The 18,112-nt window shown below is 41.6% G+C and overlaps 1 protein-coding gene and 9 non-coding genes across 10 annotated transcripts in view; 2 read left to right on the top strand and 8 right to left on the bottom strand.

The window, feature by feature from the left end:
• LOC137491092 (uncharacterized) overlaps positions 1-18,112 on the bottom strand; it is a 52,982-nt gene that overhangs the window by 11,321 nt on the left and 23,549 nt on the right. The gene's annotated exons all lie outside the window — the stretch shown is intronic.
• On the bottom strand, positions 2-74 carry trnar-acg (transfer RNA arginine (anticodon ACG)). The gene has a single exon. It is a non-coding gene; the product is annotated as a tRNA-Arg (tRNA).
• On the bottom strand, positions 448-519 carry trnae-uuc (transfer RNA glutamic acid (anticodon UUC)). The gene has a single exon. It is a non-coding gene; the product is annotated as a tRNA-Glu (tRNA).
• trnar-acg (transfer RNA arginine (anticodon ACG)) lies at positions 1,783-1,855 on the bottom strand. Its single transcript has one exon. It is a non-coding gene; the product is annotated as a tRNA-Arg (tRNA).
• Positions 2,310-2,396, bottom strand: trnay-gua (transfer RNA tyrosine (anticodon GUA)). The gene is given in 2 exon segments: positions 2,310-2,345; positions 2,360-2,396. It is a non-coding gene; the product is annotated as a tRNA-Tyr (tRNA).
• On the bottom strand, positions 2,485-2,556 carry trnae-uuc (transfer RNA glutamic acid (anticodon UUC)). Its single transcript has one exon. It is a non-coding gene; the product is annotated as a tRNA-Glu (tRNA).
• On the top strand, positions 9,526-9,598 carry trnar-ucg (transfer RNA arginine (anticodon UCG)). Its single transcript has one exon. It is a non-coding gene; the product is annotated as a tRNA-Arg (tRNA).
• On the top strand, positions 10,316-10,388 carry trnar-ccg (transfer RNA arginine (anticodon CCG)). The gene has a single exon. It is a non-coding gene; the product is annotated as a tRNA-Arg (tRNA).
• On the bottom strand, positions 16,771-16,844 carry trnat-agu (transfer RNA threonine (anticodon AGU)). The gene has a single exon. It is a non-coding gene; the product is annotated as a tRNA-Thr (tRNA).
• On the bottom strand, positions 17,270-17,343 carry trnat-ugu (transfer RNA threonine (anticodon UGU)). The gene has a single exon. It is a non-coding gene; the product is annotated as a tRNA-Thr (tRNA).

Here is an 18,112-nt window from a genome sequence, read left to right as displayed (position 1 = left end):
ACGAGCCAGCCAGGAGTCGAACCTAGAATCTTCTGATCCGTAGTCAGACGCGTTATCCATTGCGCCACTGGCCCAGTCCGCATCAGCAGTGCTCAGTAGCATGCTGATTGGAAAGAGGACACGGCTCGGTGAACATGGAGTTCCTTCAACGCATGCTGTGCTTTGTTGTCATGGCAAGTTGTGGTGTCGATAGGATGCTCTTACACCGAGCATGTGACAGTCCCTCCCAAGAAGAACTGTGATCCAGGCTCTGAGACTTTTTCTTCCCCAGGAGGAGGTTGCAAAGGTTAGAGTTATTTTTGTCAGAGCAGCTGCAGCACACCTGGGTGGAGGCCCACAGCTAGACTTGAGGGCAACCTTCAGCCAGACCTTCCCTGGTGGTTTAGTGGTTAGGATTCGGCGCTCTCACCGCTGGCCAAAAAGGACAGAAGCAAAAGCGCTCAAGCCTTCTCATACCGGGAGTCGAACCCGGGCCGCCTGGGTGAAAACCAGGAATCCTAACCGCTAGACCATAAGGGAACTGCCACTTTGGAAAGCCAGTCTTGGCACAAACTCCAGTTCATTCTGATCGCTGGCACGTCCCTGCTCCGCTTGCACAAGTGCCACTCATACACTTACGCACTCTATCATACACAGTTTCTTGGTTTCCGTAACCGAGAACCTTCTGATCCGTAGTCATAAGCGCTAACCTTTGTGCCACCGTCACTCTGTTCAGCTCCTTGTTAGCACATTGCTTGGAGCAAGGACAAGGCTCTGTCAACCCGGAGTTCCTTCACCACACATTCTGCTTTGTTTTTATGGCAAGAGGTTGTGTGGATGGGATGCTCTTACTGGATTCCTGACAGTCCCTCCATAGAAGACCTGAGATCCAGGGTCGGAGACTCTCTCCTCTCCAAGAGGAGGTTAAAAGCAATGGTTTCTTTTGTGTCTGTGTGTCAGAGCGCGTATGTGTTGCTGCAGCTCAGAGACCTACAAGTGGAGGAGATTACACTGCAAGTTGCCTGGATGACCTCTAAGTGGTAGGCACTTATGCCGCACGTAGGCTGGGTTTGCGATTGATGTAGTTGTAGTAGACATTCATAAAAATAAAAAAATATATATAAACTGCTTACTCTGAGGTTGTGTTTAGGGTTGGGGTAGGAGTAAAATTGAATAAAACACAGCAGGTTACCGTGAGGTTGGGCCTAGGGCTGGGGTAGGTGTGATTTTAATAAACTGCGATAGGTTGTATTCTGTGCCATGTACGAGCTCAAGTCTCACCCGCTTGGAGCTGACCAGGCCATTTGGAGCAGGCTCCGATTTCTATTTATACCTTTCTCAGTCAGGTAACTTCCTTTTCAGTAGTATGAGCGTCTGCACTGTGTGGCATATTTGCCGACATATAACAGAGACTGAAACATTGCTCACACTTGTCTGAGATGGTCATTTTGACTGCAATCTTGTTTTAGGCTGGCACTTTGTTTTTGAATTTTGTCTGCTTTTCGAATGCGTATCAGTGCTGCAGTAGAACGCCTTAGCCTCACAGCAAACATTTTGGTCTACAAGCTGTCACTGCCGTCTTCCCAGGAGAGTGGCTGTACTGGTTTCTTCTGGAAGTCCTGAGAGATGTACGGGACCAAGACATGAGAGCAGTTGGGGCATCCTTTGATCCCAGGAGAGCACCCCACAGGCTCTGTGCTGGCGGCCCCAGAAACTCGATTCACTCCAGAGTAGAACCGAACAACTCCGGCAGGGGCAAACCGCGACCGCACTGCACTGAGAGCAATGCAAAAAAATCTTGAACGAGCCAGCCAGGAGTCAAACCTAGAATCTTCTGATCCGTAGTCAGACACGTTATCCATTGCGCCACTGGCCCAGTCCGCATCAGCAGTGCTCAGTAGCATGCTGATTGGAAAGAGGACACGGCTCGGTGAACATGGAGTTCCTTCAACGCATGCTGTGCTTTGTTGTCATGGCAAGTTGTGGTGTCGATAGGATGCTCTTACACCGAGCATGTGACAGTCCCTCCCAAGAAGAACTGTGATCCAGGCTCTGAGACTTTCTCTTCCCCAGGAGGAGGTTGCAAACGTTAGAGTTATTTTTGTCAGAGCAGCTGCAGCACACCTGGGTGGAGGCCCACAGCTAGACTTGACGGCAACTTTCAGCCAGACCTTCCCTGGTGGTCTAGTGGTTAGGATTCGGCGCTCTCACCGCCGCGGCCCTGGTTCGATTCCCGGTCAGGGAACTTCCTTTTCACCTCCATGCTGAACTTTGAGCAGTGGTGAACTCACTTGGCGAAGGCAAGAAAGCGGCTCTGAGCGCAAAAGATGTCCTTCGAGCCGGAGTCGAACCAGCCACCTAAGGATTGCCATCATCCTACCTACAGTCCTCCACTCTACCAACTGAGCTATCGAAGGCTTACAGCGCAGTTCCACAACCACATCCTATAAGGTAGCTGCAGTCCGACCGCTGGCCAAAAAGGACAGAAGCAAAAGCACTCAAGCCTTCCCATACCGGGAGTCAAACCCGGGCCGCCTGGGTGAAAACCAGGAATCCTAACCGCTAGACCATATGGGAACTGCCACTTTGGAAAGCCAGTCTTGGCACAAACTCCAGTTCATTCTGATCGCTGGCACGTCCCTGCTCCGCTTGCACAAGTGCCACTCATACACTTACGCACTCTCTCATACACAGTTTCTTGGTTTCCGTAACCGAGAACCTTCTGATCCGTAGTCATAAGCGCTAACCTTTGTGCCACCGTCACTCTGTTCAGCACCTTGTTAGCACATTGCTTGGAGCAAGGACAAGGCTCTGTCAACCCGGAGTTCCTTCACCACACATTCTGCTTTGTTTTTATGGCAAGAGGTTGTGTGGATGGGATGCTCTTACAGGATTCCTGACAGTCCCTCCATAGAAGACCTGAGATCCAGGGTCGGAGACTCACTCCTCTCCAAGAGGAGGTTAAAAGCAATGGTTTCTTTTGTGTCTGTGTGTCAGAGCGCGTATGTGTTGCTGCAGCTCAGAGACCTACAAGTGGAGGAGATTACACTGCAAGTTGCCTGGATGACCTCTAAGTGGTAGGCACTTATGCCGCACGTAGGCTGGGTTTGCGATTTATGTAGTTGTAGTAGACATTCATAAAAATAAAAAAAAATATATAAACTGCTTACTCTGAGGTTGTGTATAGGGTTGGGGTAGGAGTAAAATTGAATAAAACACAGCAGGTTACCGTGAGGTTGGGCCTAGGGCTGGGGTAGGTGTGATTTTAATAAACTGCGATAGGTTGTATTCTGTGCCATGTACGAGCTCAAGTCTCACCCGCTTGGAGCTGACCAGGAGGCCATTTGGAGCAGGCTCCGATTTCTATTTATACCTTTCTCAGTCAGGTAACTTCCTTTTCAGTAGTATGAGCATCTGCACTGTGTGGCATATTTGCCGACATATAACAGAGACTGAAACATTGCTCACACTTGTCTGAGGTGGTCATTTTGACAGCAATCTTGTTTTAGGTTGGCACTTTGTTTTTGAATATTGTCTGCTTTTCGAATGCGTATCTGTGCTGCAGTAGAACGCCTTAGCCTCACAGCAAACATTTTGGTCTACAAGCTGTCACTGCCGTCTTCCCAGGAGAGTGGCTGTACTGGTTTCTTCTGGAAGTCCTGAGAGATGTACGGGACCAAGACATGAGAGCAGTTGGGGCATCCTTTGAACCCAGGAGAGCACCCCACAGGCTCTGTGCTGGCGGCCCCAGAAACTCGATTCACTCCAGAGTAGAACCGAACAACTCCGGCAGGGGCAAACCGCGATCACACTGCACTGAGAGCAACGCAAAAAAATCTTGAACGAGCCAGCCAGGAGTCGAATCTAGAATCTTCTGATCCGTAGTCAGATGCGTTATCCATTGCGCCACTGGCCCAGTCCGCGCCAGTAGTGCTCAGTAGCATCCTGATTGGAAAGAGCACATGGCCCGGTAAACATGGAGTTCATTCAACGCATGCTGTGCTTTGTTGTCATGGCAAGTTGTGGTGTCGATAGGATGCTTTTACACAGAGCATGTGACAGTCCCTCCGTAGAAGAACTTTGAACCAGGCTCTGAGACTTTCTCTTCTCTAGGAGGAGGTTGCAAACATTAGAGTTATTTTTGTCAGAGCAGCTGCAGCACACCTGGGTGGAGGCCCACAGCTAGGCTAGAGGGCAACCTTTAGCCAGGCCTTCCCTGGTGGTCTTGTGGTTAGGACTTAATGCTCTTACCGCTGTGGCCCGGGTTCAATTCCTGGTCAGGGAGCTTCCTTTTCACCTCTATGGTAAACTTTGAGCAGTGTTGCCGATGATCTCTTCACGAAAGCAGCTCTGAATGCAAAAGATGTCCTTCGAGCCGCACTGTAAGATAGTGATGTGACGTTGTGCGCCGAGGCTTCGGAGCATGTATCAAACAAACGATACATCTCGCAGTGAAGCAGTGTACCGGAGCTTGATTCGTTTTGCCATCATCACGTGATCAGTGACGTCCGAAGCTTCATTTTCGCCTTTACCCACGTGACTGCTTCAAATTTTGATTCAAAGGTTTAAACACCCTCATAGTAAAGTGTATAGCGAGAGAATTGGCGTCTATTACATACATTTGTTTCAAAGCACTGCACCAGTCCCACACACCAGTAATTAAACTAAACTACAATAGTATTTTTTAGAAAAAGGTTTTAAACAATACTAAAGTGTATTAGCGTATTTTTTTTATGACTATCTTTAAAGAAAACCACCGCATATCATAGTATTGTGTTTAACAGAGACAATCTGGTGAAAGCAACCCTAAAGCATTGTTCACATAGCGTCCTCCTGGAGCACTCGCCTTTCAACCAGGATTCGCTGGTTCGTTCCTGCTTGGAGCGTGATTAATTGTGTTATGATAAACTTTGTGAATATCTTGGATTTTACTACAATCATTAGTTGTGTAATGTAATATATCTTGTGTAAAAACTACAGTAATTGAGTAATTTGTTTATATTGCTGTTGTATTACTACATGAATGAGTTGTTCAGTTGTGAACATTTGACATTATGGCAACACAGTGCTTTCCCACACTTTCACCAGAAGAGGTCCTCATCGAGCTCTGATTTAGAAAGCTTCGAGTAACGAACCTTTTTCCGATACAATTGAGTCGAGCGCTTCACTGGTTCAGAAAGCTTCATTTCACCATTACTACTGTAAGACGTAATAAGACACACTCTGGCACAGACGTCTAGTCTGCACGCTGGAATACACACTATTATCTCATGGTTAAGACGCAGCTTCAAAAATTAGTTTCAAACCGGAAGTACAAATTTGCTTGAAATAACGCAAAAACAACCAATTTACACTTTTTAGTGAAATATTTGTGTCCTAATAGTGTTTTTAGCAGTGTGGGACACATATATGACTGTCAACAGCTCAAAAATGTGTTTTGGTGTTTCGTGACCCTTTAAGTTACAAATACACACATGAAAATCTTACTTTGTTTTTCTTTTAACTAAGTATATTTTTATATGTTTTGTTGTTTTGTCTCAAATTATTTTATGTAGGACACAAATGCCTCAAATGCAGCTTTAACATCATTGGAATAAATTATATTTTAACATATTCAAATTGAAAGGTTAACATATTAAAAAGGAATAATTATTTACAAGGTTACTTTTATATCTGGATTTTTATAAACTAAAGCAGTTTTGTCCCAAACCTTTGGAAAATAGTCCATGTTGTCTTTATATTTTTAGATGTTTCATTTATTACTGATTTTAGTTTATGCTTTCAAAATATGTAATTATGCAGTTGAAGTGATATTGTGCTATTTTGCTACATAGTAGAAGTGAACTAGTTTTGTTTTGTGTTAAAGCCTCAATGGCCCTGTATAAAAGTGCTTTACTGGGACCTTATAGGCACATTTTGTGCCTGGACTCAACTTAGTATTAGTGGGACCTAACTATTTTGTTAATTACTAAATGCCCACAGAGCATGCTCACAGGACATACTTCTGACTCAGATAGTATACCTATACTTCGCCCATTGTGGCTATATACACTCCACTTTGTGTGGACTTGCTATGGGCCCAAAGTGAACTTCTGTTTCGAGTGGGCCAGCCCACAGTTTGGTCTAGCGACATTGTATATGTTTTTGGTATAGACATGTTTCTTTGGAAATTTGTGCACTAATACTGTACACTCAAGTACATAAAGGTGAGCTTTAGCAAACAGCATAATACATTCAAAACTATTGTATAAAAATAGCATATCTTATAAAAAAAAGCATATCTTAATTAAGATATAAATTGGATCTCATTGAAATACTGTAGAAATTATCCAAAAGGATTTTTATGTATTGTACTATAAAACAATCCTATAGGAATGGTTCCAAAATATGATCAAAATTCTAATTGAATTCCTTCAAAGAGATGGAAGTTGGCTATGCAGCACAATCCAGTGTGACCTTCAAAAAGCTAGGTTCATACCCTTAGGTCAAAAAGACATGACAATGGAAAACTCTTTAGAGAATCTGTTTTGTCATTAGGTGTACACACCAGATCGTCTGAATGCAATATGGTATAGGAATTCTAAAGTGCTGTTTTCTGAGTTATAAGAACTTCCTGAGCCATACAACAGATATGGCAAATGCTAGTATTGGCCCAGTGGCCTAATGGATAAGGAATCAGCCTTCAAAGCTGGGGATTGTGGGTTTAAGTCCCATTTGGGTTGTGTTTGTTGGGTTACATATAAATTGTATGGAAAAAATGCTGACATGTCTCCTCAAAGCTTATGCGTGATGATCTAAGGTCAATAGTTTGCTTCAAATTCTCAGACTTGCTGCACACTTCAATTAAGATTCATCCAATCTTGCTTGAATTATCCAATCACGTTACACTCTGGTAATGGAGATCTTGACTTCAAGTACCCTGTGGCTTTCAAATAATGGTCTTATGTTAGATGGATGATGATGAAATGCAAACAAGAAAATAGCTGCAGACAGGTTGTGATTTCATGTTAACGAGAGTGGCTATGTCTGGAATTTGAAACTCAAGACCAGTCTCACACTATACCCCAGGACCAATGAGACACGAATGTGGATGATTACACAAAGAAAATGTTTGTCCATTAGTTGCAAACCATCTTATTTGATGGAATGCAAACTGGCATCGAGATCCCAAAGTGCAGTTTTCCATGCGTTGGCATCTTGTTGAGGGCATACAAGAGCTCCATGACAAAAACTTGGGAACATGGCCCAGTGGCCTAAAGGATAGGGCATCAGCCTCTGGAGTTGGGCGTTGTTGGTTCAAGTCTCATCTGGGTTGTCTTTAAAGGTCTCACTTCAAGTTGGGAGCAATGTTTGTTGGATGAAACACAGTAGCTGTGAAAACCTTCTAGAGATGTGTTTGCGTGTCATTAACTTCCTTTGTTGTCATCCGTATTACAATGGTCCATAAACAAATCTAACAACTGAATCATTGCCGCTCCTTTTTTTCAAATCAACTAACTTTTATTGTCACATCATCAGCAACATGTGTGCTATGATGAGTGAAAAGCTTAGGTGCTGGCTCCAGACAGCACAAAATACAGAGTAATACAGTGCAAATACAACGACAGTACAAAATACAGACAGTGCAAATGAAATGACAGTGCAAAATACAGACAGTGCAAATACAACGACAATGTGAAATTGACAGCGATGTGTACAATGAATAGATGTCCACATAGTTGTAGGCAGTATTGTTTCAAGTATGGATTTTTTAAAGTGCAGTGCATGCTACATATTGATGGTGTGCAGTGAGGGTATGGTAGAGTCTGTGTGTGGTGTGTTAAGTGTTCATCAGCCTGATAGTCTGAGGGAAGAAACTTTCCTTCAGCCAGCTGGTACGTGACCGGATGCGGCAGAACCATCTGCCTGAGGGTAGCAAACTATTTTGTCGGTATAATAGTACATGTTCGACTAATTTAGATTAGAAGTAGATTGTGGGTTCAAGTCCCACCTGGGTTGTCTTTGATGCAGTTCCTTTTAGGTATCTGTGCAGCGCAATCCAGTGTGACCTTCAAAAAGCTAGGTTCATACCCTTAGGTCAAAAAAACATGACAAAGGAAAACTCTTCAGAGAAGCTGTTTGGTCATTAGGTGTACACACCAGATCGTCTGAAAGCAATAGGGATCCTAACGTGCTGCTTTCTGAGTTACAAGAACTTCATGAGTCATACAACAGATATAACAAATGCTAGTATTGGCCCAGTGGCCTAATGGATAAGACACCACCCTTCGAAGCTGGGGATTGTGGATTCAAGTCCTGTTCGGGTTGTGTTTTTATGGGTTACATTTAAGTTGTGCGAAAAAATCCTGGCTTGTGTACTCAAATCTTAGACGTGATGATCTGAGGACAATGGTTAGCTTCGAATTCTCAGACTTGCTGCACACTTCAATTAAGATTCATCCAATCTTGCTTGAGTCTCACTGTCACGTTACAAACCTCAAAGGTTCTGCTAAGCTCTAGTCATGGAGATCTTGACTTCAAGTACCCCGTGGCTCTCAACTAACAAACTCATGTTAGGTGGATGATGATGAAATGCAAACAAGAAAATAGCTGCAGAAAGGTTGTGATTTCAAGTTAATGAGAGTGGCCTTGACTGGAATTTGAAACTCTCAAGACCAGTCACACTATACGCTAGAACCATACCCCAGGACCAATGAGACAGGAATATGAATGATTGCAGAAAGAAAATGTTTGTCCATTAGTTCTTATTTGACGGGATGCAAACTGGCATCGAGATCCTAAAGTGCAGTTTTCCATGCGGTGGCATCTTGTTGAAGGCATACAAGAGATCCTTGATAGTAGATTAGTGATGTGGCCCAGTGGCCTAATGGATAAGGCATCAGCCTGGGGATTGTGGGTTCAAGTCCCACCTGGGTTGTTCTTGAAAATCTCTCTTCAACTTGGGATCAGTGATTGGTGGATGAAACACAGTAGCTGTGAAAACCTTCTTGAGATGTGTTTGCATGTCATTAACTTCCTTCATTGTCATCCATATTACCTGTTATGACTAAAAGGGTAACGAAATACCTAACGCGAATGGTCTTTTTGAATCCTGCATGGTGCCTACAGAGTAGAGACAAACATAAAAATGGTGCTTACGTTTAAGCTAGTGCGTTGTTCAAGATCCATAAACAAATCTAACAACCGAATCATTGCCACTGCTTTTTGTCTGTATAATTGTACAGGTTAGACTAATTCAGATCAGAAATCCACTAAATGTTCATTAACTAAAGTCACAGCAAAATGTGCTACAAGTAACATAGAAACACCAACGCACCACAGTTTTTTTGTGACAGATGTAGGGCTCTTCCAGAATTTGAATCCCAGACCTCTCGCATCGTAAGCGAGAATCATAACCCTAGACCAACGAGCCCTGAGGAAATGCCTTGCAGTGCCAAAAAATAAATTCTGTGAAACCGGTCCAATCTACTTTTTGTTCATGTTGTTTTTGTTGCGTGCGTCAGTAACTCCCTGGATGCATATTACTGTTCACAGGCAGTAAAAAACGGCCCAGTGGCCTAATGGATAAGGCACCAGCCTTCGAAGCTGGGGATTGTGGGTTCAAGTCCCACCTGGGTTGTCTTTGATTCAGTTGCTTTTAAGTTGACTGAGCAGCACAATCCAGTGTGTCCTTCAAAAAGCTAGGTTCATACCTTTAGGTCAAAAAGACATGATAATGGAAAACTCTTCAGAGAAGCTGTTTTGTCATTGGGTGTACACACCAGATCGTCTGGAAGCAATAGGAATCCTAAAGTGCTGTTTTCTGAGTTACAAGAACTTCCTGAGTCATATAACAATTATAGCAAATGCTAGTAGTGGCCTAATGGATAAGGCATCACCCTTTGAAGCAGGGAATTGTGGAATCAAGTCCTGTTTGGGTTGTTTGTTGGGTTACATTTAAGTTGTGTGAAAAAATCCTGGCTTGTCTACTCAAAGCTTAGGTGTGATGATCTGAGGACAATGGTTAGCTTCGAATTCTCAGACTTGCTGCACACTTCAATTAAGATTCATCCATTCTTGCTTGAATCTCACTGTCACGTTACAAACCAAAAAGGTTCCGCTAAGCTCTAGTAATGGAGATCTTGACTTCAAGTACCCCATGGCTCTTAACTAACGGTCTCATGTTAGGTGGATGATGATGAAATGCAAACAAGAAAATAGCTGCAGAAAGGTTGTGATTTCAAGTTAATGAGAGTGGTTTTGACTGGAATTTGAAACTCTCAAGACCAGTCGCACTATACGCTAGAACCATACCCCAGGACCGATGAGCCAAGAATGTTTGTACTATTGGTGACGTGGCCCAGTGGCCTAATGGATAAGGCATCAGCCTCCGGAGCTGGGGATTGTGGGTTCAAGTCCCACCTGGGTCGCTTTTGAAGGTCTCACTTCAACTTGGGAGCAATGGTTGTTGGATAAAACACAGTAGCTGTGAAAACCTTCTTGAGATGTGTTTGTGTGTCATTAACTTCCTTTATTGTCATCCATATTTCCTGTTATGACTAAAAGGGTACTCTGTGCTTACATATAAAGCTGGTGGGTTTTTCAAGATCCATAAACAAATCTAATAACCAAACCATTGCCACTGCTTTTTTGTCTGTATTGTACATGTTAGAATGATTTACAGTAGTTGAGAGTTCAATGTGGCTATTACCGCCGTGGCATATACCGCCGCCGCTTTAAATGGACAAGCACGAGTTTTTAATGTATGACCGCAGTCTGTGAATATGCCGCCAAGGGGCACAAAGGGATGCTAACAGACAGAAATAGCCTATACAGCAGCTGTAAATATGCTACTGTTCTTATAACTAAAGATGAAACGATAAAACAAAGCATTATAATTCTATCATTAAACATTTGTTAACACGCTTTATTATCATTGTAAACTTGTTAAGTGCAATGAGGATTTATTTTGGAAAGTAGAATTGAAGAAATAAAAGACAACTCAAATATAAGCACAAACATTCAGAACAAATAAGTAGGCCTAAATAAATAAATAAAGCAGTCTTTTAGCCTAAATATAAAAAGATGTTGTTTGCTATTTTGATAGGACTAGGACAGTCATTTAATAAGCTTTTTCATTTATATCTTCATTTACATTTTTACTTATGATTCTGTTGTTGATTAAGCATAAAAATAAATTGACCTACCTCAAGCAGATCACTAAAAGTATAAAAAAAATAATTTTGCCGCAGGACATAAATGAAGTCCCGCAAATTTATTTTTAATAATTTAGTTGTAGTTCAGTTAATTTTTTTTTCGAAACGTCAATGTTCTCCTTTAAAGTATAATTGTTGTTTTGTTTTTTGTTTGGTTTTTTACTTGTAGTAATGGCTCAGTATCTTTGGTATTTGAATTTAAATTTTAGTCACCTTGCGTGTGAAATATAATTCGCCCATAACCGCGTAAAAAGAAGAAAAAGCTGTCAAAAGTTAGAGCCAGTTCATCCAAATTAGCCATATTAAAATACAGCATGTATGTTAATACAGGCAGAGTGTAAACAAACTCAGGGTAAGGCTAAAGTATGCACTTTCCTTTTAAGGCAAGATTTGCGGTGAACCAAGAAGAGGTTTTACCAACCACTTATTTACAAATATTATATGTCAATCATCGTGCTCATGAGTTGATATGTTGCCTTTTTATAGCCTACATGCTACTATGGTGTATAATAATGTTTGGTGGAACAGTAAATTGGTTTACCAACTTGAATTTGGAATCGGGCCAGTCGAGTTGATTTCAGAAAATCATTTTTTTATTATACATATATATTATTATATTATTAAATTACCGCTATTTTGGAGACCATGCGCTTCTTCACCCTCTTCTCCACTGTTTTCTTAAGTAAGTTAAAATGATGTTAAAACATGAAATGTAGGAAAACACAGTACAAATAATCATGAAGGAGATAACGGAAAGAAAGAATGGTATAATAATTACCCTTTTTGAGTTCCTGGTCCTCTTTCTGTAAAAAGATGAGCTGTTATTAATAACTAAATAGGTCACGGTGAAGATCAGCTAAGAAAAGTTCTACAGGGTCTGTGGCACTTGCGGCCTTATGGGCTCATACAGGTTGTGAAATTCTTCTTTTTTTTATAATGTTATTATTAGCAGCAGTATTGTTTATTATATGCATATTTATATTTGTGTTATTAAAAACAAGCTTAGATTTGTCTACCTGTCTGGTTTTGGACCATATGGGGCATAGCTAAATTATATGTACAAAAAACAATACACAACAAAAGAGTTTTGAAATATTAAATATGAAGCATTTGGATAAGATGACATTAATCAAATCACGCAAACAGAGCATTTAGAAATTACGCAAACAGAGAGTAAAACCATCAGAAACCTACCTTCTTTTCTGTCATCCAGTCCCGCGCAAACAAGTGTTTATGTTTTTGTCTGGTGTGGTTAAATAAAAAAAATAATAAATGTAAAGCTTTATTATAGCTGTTGAGCGCAAGGAGATATAGGCTATTTCCCAAAGATGGGTTGCGGTTGGAAGGGCATCCGCTGTGTAAAAACTTGCTGGATAAGTTGGCGGTTCATTCCGCTGTGGTGACCCCGGATTAATAAAGGGACTAAGCTGATAAGAAAATGAATGAATGAATAAAATATAAGCTATAGCCTAGTCTATATTTTATTACTTGCACTTATGTCCTGCAACACTTAACAATTTCCTTGATAACCGAATAATATGCAACATCCTTAAATTATTCTCTTAAATAAAGGGAAATTACCTATCAAGTGTCATATAGTCTAGGGAAATGTTAATATGATTAGGTTTCTCCTGAGCATTTGGGCAGAATGTTTGACGACGTCTATCAAAAAGAGGACGTTGTAAAATATATTTTTTTACTGACCTATTACCGGAAAATTTCTTTAGGCAACTTAACCCTGCGTTTTTGTCGAGATTTCCCCGTACTTTACCATTTAATCCCTCTATCACGTTTATCCCACTTGATTCCTCAGTTATATCACTGGGTGCTGTTAATGCTCCGGTCAGCTAATCAAAAACTTGTCTGCATATTTACTGGGTGGGTCACAGGTGGATTAGATCAATCTTTGGTTAAGCAAACTTTAACTACAAAAAACTGACTACAAAGTTGCAGATATCTTCATTCTCACAATACCAAACTAAGCTTTTAGCATCATATGCGTTTATACAAACATTTAAGCAACACATTCATAATCATGATGATTATTTTTGCCAGTGCAATGCGTGCGCTAGTTTTATTCATCCATTTACGTTGATGATCATGTTAATGGATGGCCGCAAACTTCACAGTTCATCGGGCACAGTTAACAACCTTACTGCATATTGCAGCACATTAACAAATCGACTCAGAATCACTTAGCTATCATAACCGTTTTGTGTTTCATTTATAGATTTAATTACAGATCATTTCAACCAATTATTGCAATGAAAAAAAACTGATGCATCAACACATCAAAGCACTCTCTTGCTGACATCAGGGCTTTCCTGTTGCAGTCGGGTGTGCACGTCTACAACACCACTATAAGACGACACTATAGACATCAAAGACCTGTAGGCCTTCCTAGAAAAACAACTGCAAGGAAAATGAACAGGTATTGTGTATTATCATCTTGTCAAATCAAGTATTTCAGCAACACTGATGTCAAAAAGTTATTAATAAAATTTTTGTATGTGTTTGTTGTATAGTGCTGCACTTAAAACGATTGACGAAAAACTTAACAAGGACAATGAGCGATCTGCTAAAAAGGTTCAGAGTGAGCTTCAGTCTGCAATATTAGAAAACCATTAAAACAACTCAGGTGGACCTATGGAAAAGCCAGGTAAGCCATTTTGAACAATGCCATAATGAAAAGATTCAATTAACATTCATTCATGCATCTCTTTATTTAGGATATTTGCTTTATACGAGCTTACATGTCCTACAAATTTAGTAATAGTACAGACCCTATTAATAATGTTGTAAAACCGAAAGCAAAGCATCCAAAAAAATTCATGCCTGGGGAGCCATATCCCGCCAGGGACCTGGACCGCTAGTTGTGTTAGAAAATTAGTTCAAATTTCTTCAATATGATTTAATCGTTTCTTTGCAGTTTCTTTATTTATATCTTTTTTTTTTCTATTTTCAGGAATTATGGACAGCTGTTTTTACAAAGAAACTATAGTAAAATTTAATCAGGTTCCATATGTAAAACAACACTTTAAAGAACCACATCGCTTCTTCCAAGGTAGATACAGTATGTAGGCCTACTGTTCTAACTGTGTGTGTGTGTGTGTGTGTGTGTGTGTGTGTGTGTGTACATGTTCACTGCTGTGTGTGAGTGTGTGTGTGCACACGTTCACTGCTGTGTGAATGTGTTGAACTTTTTTTATCAATCTTGATGATTATAGAATAAATAGTAAAGTTAACACATTGTTTAAAAGTAACATAGTTTACCCATTTTTTTTATGATTTAACACTATTATTGTGGTTCTTCTGAGTGTGCCAGTTTAGGTTCAGTTCAAAAAACAATTCAGATTTTTATTATGATGTGTTATAATGTGTCATTTTGGGGGCGTGTACACAGCTCGCTGTTTTACATTTACATTTAGTCATTTAGCAGACGCTTTTATCCAAAGCAACTTACAAATGAGGACAAGGAAGCAATTTACACAACTATAAGAGCAACAATGAATAAGTGCTGTAGGCAAGTTTCAGGTGTGTAAAGTCTAAAAAGGAAAGCATTAGTAATGTAAGATTTTTTTTTTTTTGAGTACAGTTAGTGGTATAGCTAGAGGCAATTGCAGATTAGGAAGTGAAGTGGACACTAAATAGTTGAGTTGTTAGTCGTTTCTTGAACGACTAACAAGTGACTCTGTTTCTTGAACGACTAACAAGTGACTCTGTTTCTTGAACGACTAACAAGTGACTCTGCCATTCTGATGCAGTTAGGGAGTTCATTCCACCAACTGGGCAGATTGAATGCGAGAGTTCGGGAAAGTGATTACTTCCCTCCTTGGGATGGAACCAAAAGGTGACGTTTATTCACAGAACGAAAGTTTCTGGAGGGCATATAAATCTGCAGAAGTAAGAGCAGATAAGAGGGAGCAAAGCCAGAGGTCGCTTTGTAGGCAAACATCAGAGCTTTAAATTTGATGCGAGCAGCAACTGGCAGCCAGTGCAAACGGGTGAGTAGCGGAGTGACATGTGCTCTTTTCAATTCATTAAAGACCACTCATGCTGCTGCATTCTGGAGTAGCTGAAGGGGCGTGTTGCTTCACATGAAAATTAGTTTCAAATTCAGTCGTTTGGTGAGTAAATGAATATGATAAATAAGAACACACAGGCATGTGCGTATAGACATTGTTACATATTGAGTAACATTAATTTTGACAATGCAAGTGTGTATTGTTCCTGTGTGTTTCCTCCATTATCTATCTCTTTCTCTCTCTCTCTCTCTCCACATGAGCGGAGATCAGGTGCAGCTGTGAGAGGGGCGGCGCCAGCTATAAAGGCACGCCGTTGACGCTCCTCATCGAGTTCTCTTCCTGTTTCCCCTCGCTTTTGTGTGTGTCTGAGCAGCTCGCTCTGAGTTCTCTGTGCGGCAGTGATCTGTCTGAAACCTTTTGTTCAAAGTAATCCGGCGAGATACTCTGTTAAATACGGTAATAGGACGGTAACCTGCATTAGCGGTGGCTGATTGTGTAATGCCTTTCTCCAACCCTGTTTCAAAGTCATCTGGTGAGATACTCTGTTAAATACGGTACTAGGACGGTATCATGTGTTAGCTGTGGCTAATATTTACCTTAGTGCTGAATGATCAACGGGAAGGCCCTTTTTCTTTTGTCCAGTTTTCTCCTGTTTTGTGGTTAGTTATGGAGGTTAGAATTGTATGCTTTATTTATGGAATTTTATTTTTGGTATAGGTAAGAGGTTTAATATTAGGTAACGTACCTTGTTTTGTTTCTTGTTTTGGCCTTTTTGTTCCCTGATTCTGATTTTGATCTTTTTGTTTAATAAATCTGATACCCCTTCTGACAACTTGGCCTGTGTGTGTGTGCTTGGGGGAACAGGAACGGGGACTCCGGGTGACCACTTTTTATAGCGGTCATCCTTAAACTTATGTGCGTAGCGGGGTGCATCCGCTACATAACAAAATACAATGTAATGTTGTACAGTAACATGTCATTTGTTTGTTTCAGTTGTCTTCATTTGAATGGTTTCGTGAGAATGTGATGGTGTGCTTTATCTGCCTACTGAAGTGGGCGGGTTGTGTGACGTTAGATTCGGGGGACGTTATGGGGGCGGGGTTTGCGTGACGTGCTGCGAGCTACTAGCGCGAGAGTGGAAACGCAACATGATTTCGACCTCACTGCTTAACCTCCTAGGCAATTGGCCCAGCCCGATTAAATCCCCAGCCTCAGCTCACAGCCTAGAAGTCCAATGCGCTATCCATTGCACCACAGAGCTTGAATGCTCTCCTGCCTCAAGCACTGTTGCACAGAAAGCACTTTTTGGTACTCTTTGGCCCATGAAAGAATGGCCAACTGTGGACAAGGCACAACGGTAGCGCTGCATGTGTAAATGTCTGGACTTGATATATTAAAGTCCAGTTGGTTAGGCATTACCACACTTTGCTATATAAAGCCATCGTCCAAAGCCCTCTTGAACGAGCAGCATTCTTAAGGATTTGAGTTTTGTTAAGAAACCGACTGCTAAACATCCCGCTGCGTAAACACTCGTCACTCTTAAGAATAAGCAGTCCTGGAACCTGTACATTAGGCACTGCTGGGATTCAAACCCAGGATCTCCTGTTTACTAGACAGGCGCTTTGACCAACTAAGCCACAGTGCCAAATGATGTTAACATGGGCTAATTGTTTAATCGAAAAAAAAAGGAAAAGTAAACCTAACAATGGTAGCGCTGCATGTGTAAATGTCTGGACTTGATATATTAAAGTCCAGTTGGTTAGGCATTACCACACTTTGCTATATAAAGCCATCGTCCTTAAGAATAAGCAGTCCTGGAACCTGTACATTAGGCACTGCTGGGATTTGAACCCAGGATCTCCTGTTTACTAGACAGGCGCTTTGACCAACTAAGCCACAGCGCAAAAAAGAGGGCAAGATGTTTCTGCACAAAGAGATCAAAAAAAAGACAGCAAGTCTTTAAATGGCAACCTAAGAGGTTGTTCAACTCTATTTGTTGCACTATCCATTACGCCTCAAAGCTATACAATTTCATAATTCATTTCGTTAAGCTCTATAAAACAAGCACTAAGGCGCTGCTGGGAGTTGAACCCAGGATCTCCTGTTTACAAGACAGGCACTTTGACCAGCTAAGTAACAGCGCCACAAAAATATATTGTAAGAGACATTTGCCCAATAACAAAAATCGGAGAAGAAAAAAACCAATAGTCAACAAAAATCAGCGTGTCATGATGCAGAAAATGCTGACAAGATGGAAGGGGTCTTTTAGGGCCTACTTACACTATGCCATCCGTACCGTACCGTGCCCAGGTCCGTTTCCCGGATCGTTTGAGAAGTGAAAGTGCGCTGAATCGGGCTCAAGCACGGTTCACTTGGCCGGCCCTGGCCCAGTTGGAAGAGGTGTGCCTGAACATGGTTCACTTGAGCCAAAGCCCGAAACTGAAAGCGAGACGTGACTTTTAAGGGACTGTTTCATATGGATTTATTAATCATTCTTACTGTTCAGTGAACGCAAACTGCCGTCGTTTATTGAAGACGCAAACTCCTCACTTCACGACAGCTGCGCGCCTTCAGCAGACCTCCTCATACCTGCAGCACGAGGGGTTTATGATTGTTTATGAGCGCCAGAAGTGGCGGATCTGTTCGGCAAAATATCTGACTGCGTATCAATGCATCCCTAAGGACTGTTTGGCGAAATATTTGACTGCATATCAAACGATTTAAACGATATAACTAGAGAAATCTCCACTGTGCTTGTGAGTGAGAGCGCGCTTCTCACTGAACAGGCCAGCAGTGATGACGTAAGTGTGCCGAAGCCCGTTTGTGGTGTGAGCGCGGGCCGTCGGGGGAGACGGGAGGGGGGACAAGCATGCTTTGGCCTGGTTTGAGGCAACTGTACCTAGTGTGAGGTGT

Source organism: Danio rerio, chromosome 4 (genome assembly GCF_052040795.2).
Source record: "Danio rerio strain M-AB ecotype USA chromosome 4, GRCz13ab, whole genome shotgun sequence".
In the NCBI taxonomy this organism is placed as follows: domain Eukaryota; kingdom Metazoa; phylum Chordata; class Actinopteri; order Cypriniformes; family Danionidae; genus Danio; species Danio rerio.
Note: the sequence above shows the minus strand (reverse complement) of the source record. Positions and strands in the feature narration are given on the sequence as shown.